Source organism: Amblyraja radiata, chromosome 3 (genome assembly GCF_010909765.2).
Source record: "Amblyraja radiata isolate CabotCenter1 chromosome 3, sAmbRad1.1.pri, whole genome shotgun sequence".
In the NCBI taxonomy this organism is placed as follows: Eukaryota; Metazoa; Chordata; class Chondrichthyes; order Rajiformes; family Rajidae; genus Amblyraja; species Amblyraja radiata.
The window spans coordinates 49,569,141-49,580,867 of record NC_045958.1 but is presented as its reverse complement, the minus strand read 5'-3'; positions in this window follow the sequence as shown (position 1 = coordinate 49,580,867).

Here is an 11,727-nt window from a genome sequence, read left to right as displayed (position 1 = left end):
GTTTGTGAGTTCAAATTCACATTGGGACCCACAAACCCAGTGAGACCAATTGCAGTCTAGGCGATCGTTTCGCTGAACAACTTTGCTTAGTCCTTTGGCCTTCGTGATCTCCCAGTTGCCAAACACATTAACTTCCCCTCCCATTCTCATACTGATCTTTCAATCTTGGGCCTGGCCTCCATTGTCAGAGTGAGGCCAAATGCAAATTGGAGGAACAGCACCTCATATTTCGCTTGGGCAGCTTACAACCCAGCAGTATGACTTTTGATCTCTCTAACTTCAAGTGAACCTTGCATCCCCTCTCTTTCCATCCCTCCTGCACGTCAGCATACTAATTTCACTGTCACCCTGTTGTATTTCACAATCTGTATAACTCTTTATCCATTGGACCATTGTGGGCCATTGGACCATTGGACCATTGTTGGCTCCACCTTTCTTGATCAATGTTACTTTTTGCTATCCTTCATTCATTTGTTTTATATCTTTCGATATCACCATCTACATCTCTCGTTTCCCTTTCCCCTGACTCAGTCTGAAGAAGGGTCTCGACCTGAAATGTCATCTATTCATTTTGTCCAGAGATGCTGCAAGTCCAGGGTAACTGTGTTACTCCAGCTTTTTTTGTGTCTAACCTGTGAGGACGTGAGTCATTCTTAATGCTGAGGGACTGACTCAGAGGAAAGGACATTTTGTTTAATCCTCACTGACCTTGCCATTTGGTGACACTTCAATAATGGAAATATGTGATATTGACAATGAAAGCTAACCAAATAAAGATCAGATGTAAAGTTAAAAATAAATCCATGCTTTATATAGATTGCTTATATGTATAAATCCATTATCAAGTCTGCAGCTAATTTCTGTGTAATGCAGTTGGCACCACTTAGTAAAAGATCGCTAGTTTGAAAGAACTCTACTCATGATCAATTACATAACCCAAACAGTTCCTTAAATGTACTTCATTTACGTGATGAAATATTAAAATCTATCAAATGAATAATTAATCTTTAAGGAGAATAAAACAATAGTCAGTGATTTGATTAGATGTGTTATGATTTAAGAGGGTAAGAAGTAGATCTTAAATTACCTTAAAAGTAAAATTGAGATCAGAATAGGGATTTGATGATTTTACATCAAGTTTTGTTTTGATGTTCTGACATTGTAACAAATTAAGATTCATTTTCAGAAGTAAACTATTTCTGAACCTTTGAAACCACTATGGAGATGAACCTACTATGTGAATAAAATTGAAAGTCAGCTCCAGATAGTCTGAACACTGGAGTATTAAACATTTGCAGGTTTTCGGTATCTGCCAGGTAACCGAGGCTCCTCTGTTCTGAAGTAATACATATAGATTGACAGATGGTTATTAATTATCCTCGTTTGTGCCATGTGCCATTATTGACGGAGGTTGGCTTTGAATTAAATTGTTCTAGAAACCAACAAAAATGATGAAAACTAATGAAAAAGACCATCAAAATGACCTGCTTTTTCATACAAGATAGGTGGTGTTGTGGATAATGAGGTAGATTTTCAAAGTTTACAGAGAGATTTAGGCCATTTGGAAGAGTAGGCTGAAAGATGGCAGATGGAGTTTAATGCTGATAAGTGTGAGGTGCTACATCTTGGCAGGACAAATCAAAATGATAAATGGTAGCGAATTGAGGAATGCAGTTGAACAGAGGGATGTAGGAATAACTGTGCATAGTTCCCTGAAGGTGGAATCTCATGTAGATAGGGTGGTAAAGAAATCTTTTGGCGTGCTGGCCTTTATACATCAGAGCATTGAGTATAGAAGTTGGGATGTAACGTTAAAATTGTATAAGGCATTGGTGAGGCCAATTCTGGAGTAGGGTGTACAATTTTGGTCGCCAAATTATAGGAAAGATGTCAACAAAATAGAGAGAGTACAGAGGAGATTTACTAGAATGTCGCCTGGGTTTCAGCAACTAAGTTACAGAGAAAGTTGAACAAGTTAGGTCTTTATTCTTTGGAGCGCAGAAGGTTAAGGGAGGACTTGATAGAGGTCTTTAAAATGATGAGAGGGATAGACAGAGTTGATGTGGATAAGCTTTTTCCATAGAGAGTAGGGAAGATTCAAAGAAGAGGACATGATTTGAGAATTAAGGGACAGAAGTTTAGGGGTAACATGAGGGGGAACTTCTTTACTCAGAGAGTGGTAGCTGTGTGGAATGAGCTTCCAGTGGAAGTGGTGGAGGCAGGTTCGATTTTATCATTTAAAAATAAATTGAATAGGTATATGGACGGGAAAGGAATGGAGGGTTATTGTCTGAGTGCAGGTAGATGGGACTAGGGGAGAATAAGTGTTCGGCTCGGACTAGAAGGGCCGAGATGGCCTGTTTCCGTGCTGTAATTGTTATATGGTTATATGGTTATACAATCCTTTTCCAAGGAACCTTTGTTACCTTCACATGTTCTGGAAAAAATTACATCAGCATATGTTACAGACAGCTTGTTACAGAAAAGAAAAATGATATGCAATTTAAATGAAACCAAATTATTTCTGGGAATGTTGAAGTAATGTTATTTTTCTTTTAGTTGCCTGTAGGAACATTTTAAAATGACACAACCCAGCTGAATATGTAAAAAAGTATTTTAGTCTTTTCCACCACCTTCCTATTTTCTTCTCTTACATCTCCTGTTCCGGAGGGAGCGAATCATACTGGAATAGAATTCCACCTCAGATTTCTTCTACATTGATCGAGTACACATTTTTCACACTCAGAACACATTTTAGAGATTGGAGTCATAAACGATCGGTCTGGAAAACCTGGTCTGGGATTGTGACATACGTATGTTTAACTCATGCTCACTTAACGATGCAGGAGATGCATACAAACTCCATATTTGTAAAAAAGTCCTGACCTGAACAATTACCTATCCATTCCCTCCACAGATGCTGCCTGACCCGCTGAGTTTCTCCAGCACTTGCTGTTTTGCTCCAGAATCTGCAGAATTTATGTCTTAAAACTCCGAACTGCCTGCTCACCATCATAATTTTAGTAATATCCGATTCAGATTCAATCTTTATTGTCATTGTGCAGGGTACAGTACAGAGACAACGAAATGCAGTTGGCATCTCACCCAGAAGAGCGAACATAGAATAATGAGCAGTAAAATCTATATATATGTACAAACAGTAGTAGTAGTGCAATTGTTCTGGGGGAAGGAGTGTTCAGGGGGGGGGGGGGGGGGGGGGGGGGGGGGGGGGGGGGAGTACTACAATAGCCCAAGTGCCAGCTTTACCAAGAGAGCTCCTTGGAGGGGAATGTCACATACTGGTTCTGCTGCAGACATTTCAGAACTACTTTGGCTGGTTTGCAGAAAAGCTCTGGTGTACATGGAAAAAAGGTCGTGAAATTTTGTGTGAAGGAACCACAAAGGCAGTCCTTCGGAAGACAAGTGCCCTTTTCCACTCTTGCATGGGGCACTGCACAGAACCTGGGCTCATTCTTCTCAGACCAGGAGCCCTCAAAACGTCACAGGACAGAACAAGCGCATTTTTCAAGGGTTCTGGATCCAAGAATCGTGCAGCTATTTTAATGTCTGATGATTTGATTTTCTTTGCAGCAGAGAGAAATGTTACACAATATTTGGGTGGTGTGGTGAGAGGTCAGACTGCTTTCAGGCAAGCTGAGATTGTACTTATTTGATGGTAGACAAAAATGCTGGAGAAACTCAGCGAGTGAGGCAGCATCGATGGAGAGAAGGGATAGGCGACGTTTCGGGTCGAGACCCTGCCTCACCCACTGAGTTTCTCCAGTATTTTTGTCTACCTTCGATTTTTCCAGCATCTGCAGTTCTTTCTTGTACTTATTTGAGATCAGTTTGCAAGAGTTAATATTGTTCCATTGTTCAATGGTTTCTTTATTGTCACATGCACCAGGTACAATGATACACACTTTTTGCATACAGTTCAGCAAAACTATCCCTGCACATAAGCACAGTCACCCTGGTCAGTACAGTATTGCTGTCATCATGTGGACTAATCCTGAAAGAGGCCTCAGGCTGTCATGGTACTTCTTAGAACTCCAGCAATCTGTTCTCCAACAAATGACAAATAATGCAGAAGGCACTGCCTCAAGCCGGTGAAATTTGTCCGTGAGTTTGAATCTTTTGCCATCTCTCTTCATCAAAGTCACAAAAACAATTTCTTCACTGTTGTCTGTCAGACAGCCAGCCTACACTGCTGTTCCTCGTGACAAGAGTAAATAAATAAAAAATTAGGCTTTCTAGGACCCATGCTGCTTGTGGTCATCATCTGAGGTCATATGCGGCCACCTCCATTAACTCACTAACCTTATAACAGCACTGGTGAAGCAGTATGCAGCTGCTCTAGAAATAGCAAAGATACATAGAAATTGGAGTCCCATTTCCCAGGTCCATAGCCTCTGTGCCTTAATCATTCAAGCACTTGTCTCGATACTAATTAAAGGTTGTGAGAGGTCCTGCCTCCACAATGGCGCAGCATTAGAGTTGCTGCCTTACAGCGCCAGAGGCACAGGTTCGATCCTGACTATGGATGCTGTCTGTCGGAGTTTGTATCTTCTCCCTGTGACTGCACGGGTTTTCTCCTGGTGCTTGGGTTTCCTCCCACATTCAAAAGGCGTGCAGGTTTGTACACTGTATCTCCAAACTAAACTAAACATCACTCACTCAGGCAGTGCATTGCAGATTGCAACCATCCTCTGGTTGAAAAATGTTCTTCCTCAGATCACCTTTAATAATCTTACACCTTACCCTAAAACTAGTATTGATAAAATGTAGATATATCGTTTGTGTTCACAATGGTTTTATTCTCTCCCTGTAAATGGATCCTGCAATAATCATCAAATAAGTTGGGAAATGTACTGGAATCGGGAATACTATCCATAGAATGTACAGTCTGGATTGTTGCTCTCTGACTGAATGGCCAGAAATGGGTGAGTTTTGACTGCTTTTTCTTCTTTTCCACTTCCACCTCCTTCACTACTAATAATAATAATAATGGATGGGATTTATATAGCGCATTTCTAATACTCAAGGCGCTTTACATGGCATTATTCATTCACTCCTCAGTTGTGATGCACATGTACAGCAAACTACCTGTTTTACCTGTTCTGCAAGGCACTGTGAGAGTGTGGAAAACCGAGAAGAGAAAGTTCAGAGGAGAAATGGGATGGAATATTAAAATGACGGGAAGCAGAAATTCAAGCTCGTACTGTGGACTGGATGGTATTGGTCACCGTCTGCATTTCAGTTACCCAGTATGTAGTATATTTGGTTGTTAAGCAGTAAACTAAATTGCGTTTAATTTATGAAGACAATTTATGTTATGGAAGATGATAAGGCAGAAAATAATGGACATTGCATTGACTGTGGCTACACAGAAAGATGACAGAAGGGGTGAGGCATAGGTTATAATAACTTGCTGCTTAATTTCACTTTTTGCAAATTTTTGTTGGTTTGAATGAGTTTAAATGTTGAACTTTAATCTCCCTTTAATCTCGGGAATAGAATTTCCCTATTTATCTTTAGTTTCTCGTTGCTTATACCATTTTAGTAAATCTCAACTGTAACCCCTACAATGCCGTAATATCCTTCATTAAGTATGATGGACAGAATTGGACACAATACTCCAAATGAGGTTTACTACATATTTTTAAAGACAAATGAACATTTACAACACAGCAATTATATGACCTTCATGCATGTGCCAATGGAGTGATTGAGCCTATTCTTGGTTCACAGCCTTGTAGGTTATTTCAAATGCTACTAAAGTGATTTTAATTCCACAATTTTTTCTGCCTCTGCAATTCTTTCCGAAAGAGCGTTCCATGCTGAGGGTGAAAAGTTTATCTTTATATTTTTGTCAATCAACTTGAATCACCTTAAATCATACTAAATCAATGTCACCTGGTTGTTAATCTATTTTCTGAACATTTCGACACTTTGCAATTTCACCCACTACAATTATATGTCCCTTCAGACCTTCTTTTGTCCAATGATAAAGCAAGTTCAAACTATTCAATCTTTCATTTTGGCTAACATTCATTCTCCAGTCCTGGTAACATTCTTGCAAGACTCCCCCGTGTTCTCGTGAGTGCAATCACATCCTTCCTATAAAACGGTGATCTGAGCCGAATACAAAACTCTAGTTGTTTTATAACTAATATTTTGTTTAGTTATACCAGAACCTCCCTGCTCTTATATTTTATGCTTTGTGTAATAATGGAAATTATCCAATTTACGCAATTATCTCAAGGTCGTTTATCCTCAGGGATCTGCAGGCATCAAACTCTGTCTGTACCTCTAGACTTCTCAGTATCAAACCGTTTTTGTTATATATTGCCTTGCTGCTTTCCGCTCATCTAGTAAGTACTCCATTGATATATTCCTGAAGGCTCTATCTTACTTTATTCACAAAAAGTGCTGAGCTCCACAGACCCACCCTGGAAACAGCCTTACAGATACATAAACGCCCGTCAAGCTTTATTCCTCGTTTCCTGGTCCTAAGCCAGTTGTGGATCGAGCTTGCCACTTTTCCTTGGATCCCATGTGCTTTTGATTTACTGATCAGTTTGCCATTTTAAATCTTGTGAAAAGCCGAGCTAAAATTCACAATGACTGCATCAAAAGTGCTGCCCTCGTAAATGCTCCTTTTAACTTCCTCAAAAACTTTACGTTACTCTGAGACCATTTTTTCCATGGAAAACCAAAACTGTCGTTGATAAATGTATACCTTTCTAATGATGATTAATATGTTTTCCCAGATTGTTTCCACTGATTTACCCACCATGCAAATTAGGGGTGATTGGTGAGTAATTACTTGATCCAGCCCTTCCTCCCTTTTTAAATAGCAGAATGTTAGCCGTGCTCCTGCCACCAACTGTATCTGCAGCCAGTGAAGATTGGAAAATAATGCTCAGCGCTTCTGCTATTTCCTCCCTTCTTTCTCTTTGCAATCTGTGATATATTTCATCTGGTGGTTTATTCATCTTAACAGATGCTAAAGTCCTTAACGATTCTCCTCACACTATCTTTATCCTTTCTGCTATTTTACATTCTTTCCATTTAATTAATAATGTCTGTACTTTTTCCTCTTTCTTGTTAAGACAGTTGCAAATTATTAATTTAATGCCAAACAAATATCTACCACTTCTGCACATGGGCTATTTTCTGATATTATTTTCCCTGCCCTTCCTTGTTTCCTATTTTAGAAACATTGAAAAATAGGTGCAGGAGTAGGCCATTGGACCCCTCGAGCCAGCACCACCATTCATTAAGGTCAAGTCAAGTCAAGTCGTCAAGTTGATTTGTCACATACACATACAAGATGTGCAGTGAAATGAAGTGGCAATGCTTGCGGATTGTGCAAAAAACTACAGAACAGAATAGAACAGTCAGTATTTACATATTAGAAAAACCCCATCAATTTTAAAAAGACACAACACAACAGTAAATTAATCCCTGGTGAGATAAGAGTTTACAGTCCTAATGGCCTGTGGGAAGAAACTCCATCTTATCATCTCGGTTTTCACAGCATGACAGCGGAGGCGTTTGCCTGACCGTAGCAGCTGGAACAGTCCGTTGCTGGGGTGGTAGGGGTCCCCCATAATGTTGCTGGCTCTGGATCTGCACCTTCTGATGTATAGTTCCTGCAGGGGGGGGGGGCGAGTGTAGTTCCCATAGTGTGTTCGGCCGAACGCACTACTCTCAGCAGAGCCTTCTTATCCTGGGCAGAGCAGTTCCCAAACCAGATTGTGATGTTGCCAGACAAGTTGCTTTCTACAGCCCCTGAGTAGAAGCACTGAAGGATCCTCAGAGAGACTCTGAATTTCCTCAGCTGCCTGAGGTGGTAAAGGCGCTGCCTTGCCTTACTCACCAGTGCGGGAGCGTGTGATGTCCATGTCAGATCTTCTGTGATGTGGACTCCCAGGTATTTAAAGCAGCTCACCCTGTCCACAGTAGCCCCATTTATCTCCAGTGGCATATACGTCCTCGGATGTTGTGCCCTTCTAAAGTCCACAATCAGCTCCTTAGTTTTTGTGACATTCAGGGGGAGGCTGTTGTCTTGACACCAGAGTGCCAGATCAACCACCTCCTCCCGGTAGGCCTTCTCATTGTTATCGGAGATCAGGCCCACCACCACAGTGTCATCAGCAAACTTGATTATAGAGTTGGAGCTGAACCTGGCCACACAGTCATGTGTGTACAGGGAGTACAGTAGGGGGCTGAGGACGCAACCCTGGGGGGATCCTGTGTTCAGGGTGAGGGTGCTCAATGTATTTCATCCCATCTTGACTGGCAGTGAGAAAGTCCAGGGCCCAGGCACACAGGAGAGTGTTAAGCTCCAGTTCCAGCAGCTTCTCAGCAAGTCTGGTGGGGACTATCGTATTGAACGGTGAACTGAAGTCAATGAACAGCATCCTCACATAGCCCCCCTTCTGGCTGTCAAGGTGAGAGAGAGCGGTGTGCAAAACCTGGGAGACCGCATCGTCCGTGGATCTGTTCGGACGGTATGCGAACTGTGGCGGGTCCATGTTGCGAGGGAGGAAGGCGCAGAAGTGGTTCTTGATCAGCCTCTCGAAGCATTTCATGACTGGATATTTCAAGCATTTCAGGTGAGGGCCACCGGTCATTAGTCATTCAAACAAGCTGGAGAGGCATTCTTTGGTACAAGTACAATGATGGATCTTTTGAAGCAAGCAGGGACCACAGACTTGGCCAGGGAGAGTTGTGAGCACTGGAGGTAGCTGCGTAGCACAAGACTTAAGTACTCGCCCAGCCATACCATCTGGGCCTACAGCTTTCCTCGTGTTCACACGTGTCAGACCCCTCCTCACGTCATGCTCGGACAATGAGAATGTGTGCACATCCCCAGCGGAGTACATCCCTCCAGCCTCACTAGCCAGCACGCTGGCGGTGTTGTCGTCAGCCGACAAGCTAGGGGTGATGTTGCCCGTCTCGAATCGTGCATAGAAAGAGTTCAGGTCATCAGCCAGGGAGGTGCCGCCAGCTCCAGTTGGGGGGGGGGGGCTGCTCTGGTAGTTAGTTATAGTCCGTAGCCCCTGCCAAAGGCATCTGGTGTGCTGCTGCTCCATCTGCGACTCCATCCTGTCCCTGTACCTCCTTTTTGCATCCTTCACCGCCCTTCGCAGTCGGTAGGACTCTACCTTGTACTCGTCCATATTTCCGGATGCCAGGCCAGTGTTGTAAGCAGCGGTGCGAGCATTCAAGGCAACGCGAATGGTTTTTGATTAGGAAAGATGCTAACCCTTACCATGGGGATGACGTTATCGGCTATTGTTGCAATGAAGCCCTTGACCGCTTCCGCCAACTTACTGACGTCACTGAAACTTGCTTGGAACATATTCCAGTCGACATCGGTCAGTGCATCCAGTAGCATGGCCTCTGACTGGTCGGATCACCGCTTTACGTCCCTCGTCACTGCCGCTTCCCGTACTATCCGTTGCTTATACTCTGGCAGCAGGAAAATGGCAGCGTGGTCAGATTTTCCAAAAGAAGGCAGTGAAACGGCCTTGTAGCCTTTCCTGAACAGCGTGAGCAGTGGTCCAAAGTTCTTTTCCCCGGTGGCACATGTGATGTGTTGGCAGAAGTTAGGCATGACCTTTTGAGATTTGATTTATTAAAATCTTCAGCCACCACTATAGCTACATCAGGGTTCTTGTTTTGGTGTCGACATAGCACATCGTGTAGGGCCGATAGTGCCACTTCTGTGTCCGCATGCGGTGGAATGTAGACGGCTGTGACGATCACGAGCTGAACTCACGGGGAAGGTAGAATGGACGGCATGAGATTGTCAATGCTCCAGGTCCGGCGAGCAGGAACGGGAACTGGTTGCACCAGTTATTATTGGTCATGAAGACTCCTCCACCCTTGGATCTCCCAGATTCTTCTGTTCTGTCAGCACGGTAAACAGTGAAGGACTCTGTTGGGCAGATTACCTGATCCGGCACCAGCGAGGTCAGCCATGTCTCGGTCAGACAGAGGATGTTGCAGTCTCTTATATCCCGCTGGAATCTGATCCTCGCCCTGAGGTCATCCAGCTTGTTCTCCAGGGATTGGACGTTCGCCAGAAGAATGCTGGGCAGAGGTGGACGGAAGGCCTATTCCGAATCACCCCCCCCCCCCCCCCCCCCCCCCGCTTACCCCGATGTTTTCTCCGGCTTTTTCTCAGAGCCGTGCTCCCATTGTTGTTGCCGTGGTGCGCTCTGTTGATCTCTGCTGGCCACGCTGGATCGGTGAATATAGTGTTTAAAAAGTCTCCGGTTACGTTGAGGTTTAGTTTTACGAGAGTTTCCCAGTCGTACGTTGTTGGTGCTAGAGTGTTGGTACTTAGAAATAAATTAAAAATGAACAAACAAGTTAGAAATACGCACAGTCTCCGTGGAGCTACCACAAAGGCGACTTGACCCGGCCTTGCTATGATGGCTGATCATCTAAAATCAGTAACCCGTTCCTGGTTTTTCCCCATATCCCTTGATTCCTTTAGCCCTAAGAGATAAATCTAACTCTCTCTTGAAAACATCCAGTGAATTGGCCTTCACTGTCTTCTGTGGCAGAGAATTCCACAGATTCACAACTCACTGGGTGAAAATATTTTTCCTCATTTCAGTCATAAATGGCCTACCCCTTATTCTTAAACTGTTACCCCTGGTTCTGGACTCCCCCAACATTGGGACCATTTTTCCTGCATCTCGCCTTCCGTTCCTTTAGAATTTTATATGTTTCTATACGATTTCCTCTCATCCTTTTAAATTCCAGTGAATACAAGCCCAGTCGACTCATTCCTTCTTCACATGTCAGTCCCACCATCCCTGGAATTAATCCTCTCACAATGAAGGCCAACATGTCATTAGCTTTCTTCACTGCCTGCTGTACCTGCATGCTTACAAGCACACCCAGGTCTCGTTGCACCCCCCTTTTCCTCATCTGACACCATTCAGATAATAATCTGTCTTCCTGTTCTTGTGACCAAAGTGGATAACCACTGCATTTATCCACATTATATTGTATCGGCCATGCATCTGCCCACTCATCCAACCTATCCAAGTCACCCTGTAGCCTCATAGCATCCTCCTCGCAGCTCACACTGCCACCCAGCTTTGTGTCATCTGCAAACTTGGAGATGTCACATTTTCCCTTGTCTAAATCATTAATATATATTGTAAATAAATGCGGACCCAGCATCGAGCCTTACGGCATCCCACGTCACTAATTTGCTCTCATCTTTGAATATCCTGTACTCCTGAACATCACCTTCTTCTCAGACAATTAAGAAAATTGTTGATTTTGCCAGCGGCACTATCATACTATGTTTGGATAAAGGAAATTAAACTAAATTATATGTATGTTTCAATTATTGTTTCTCCAATGTGGACACATGGAACCCTGAATCTTTTGAGAGACTTTCAGTTTACTTTCTTCAGAATATATTTGGTCAGAATCCTTACATTTTCATCCTTGAATGTCTCCCATAATTCTGATGTTAACTTAGTCATGGACTCCCCCAGCAATTTTTAACTCAAGTTAGCAAAATCAAATTTAAGGTTAGTAAAATTGGTTTGTACCTAATTGTAGTAATGTAACAACATTTTGAGATTTAAAAAATCAAGTCTGTAATTTATCCCATCAGATAAAGCATACAAAGAAGTTTAATTTGACACCTAATTAACTTTCAGATCTTCAGTATTAAAAATGTTA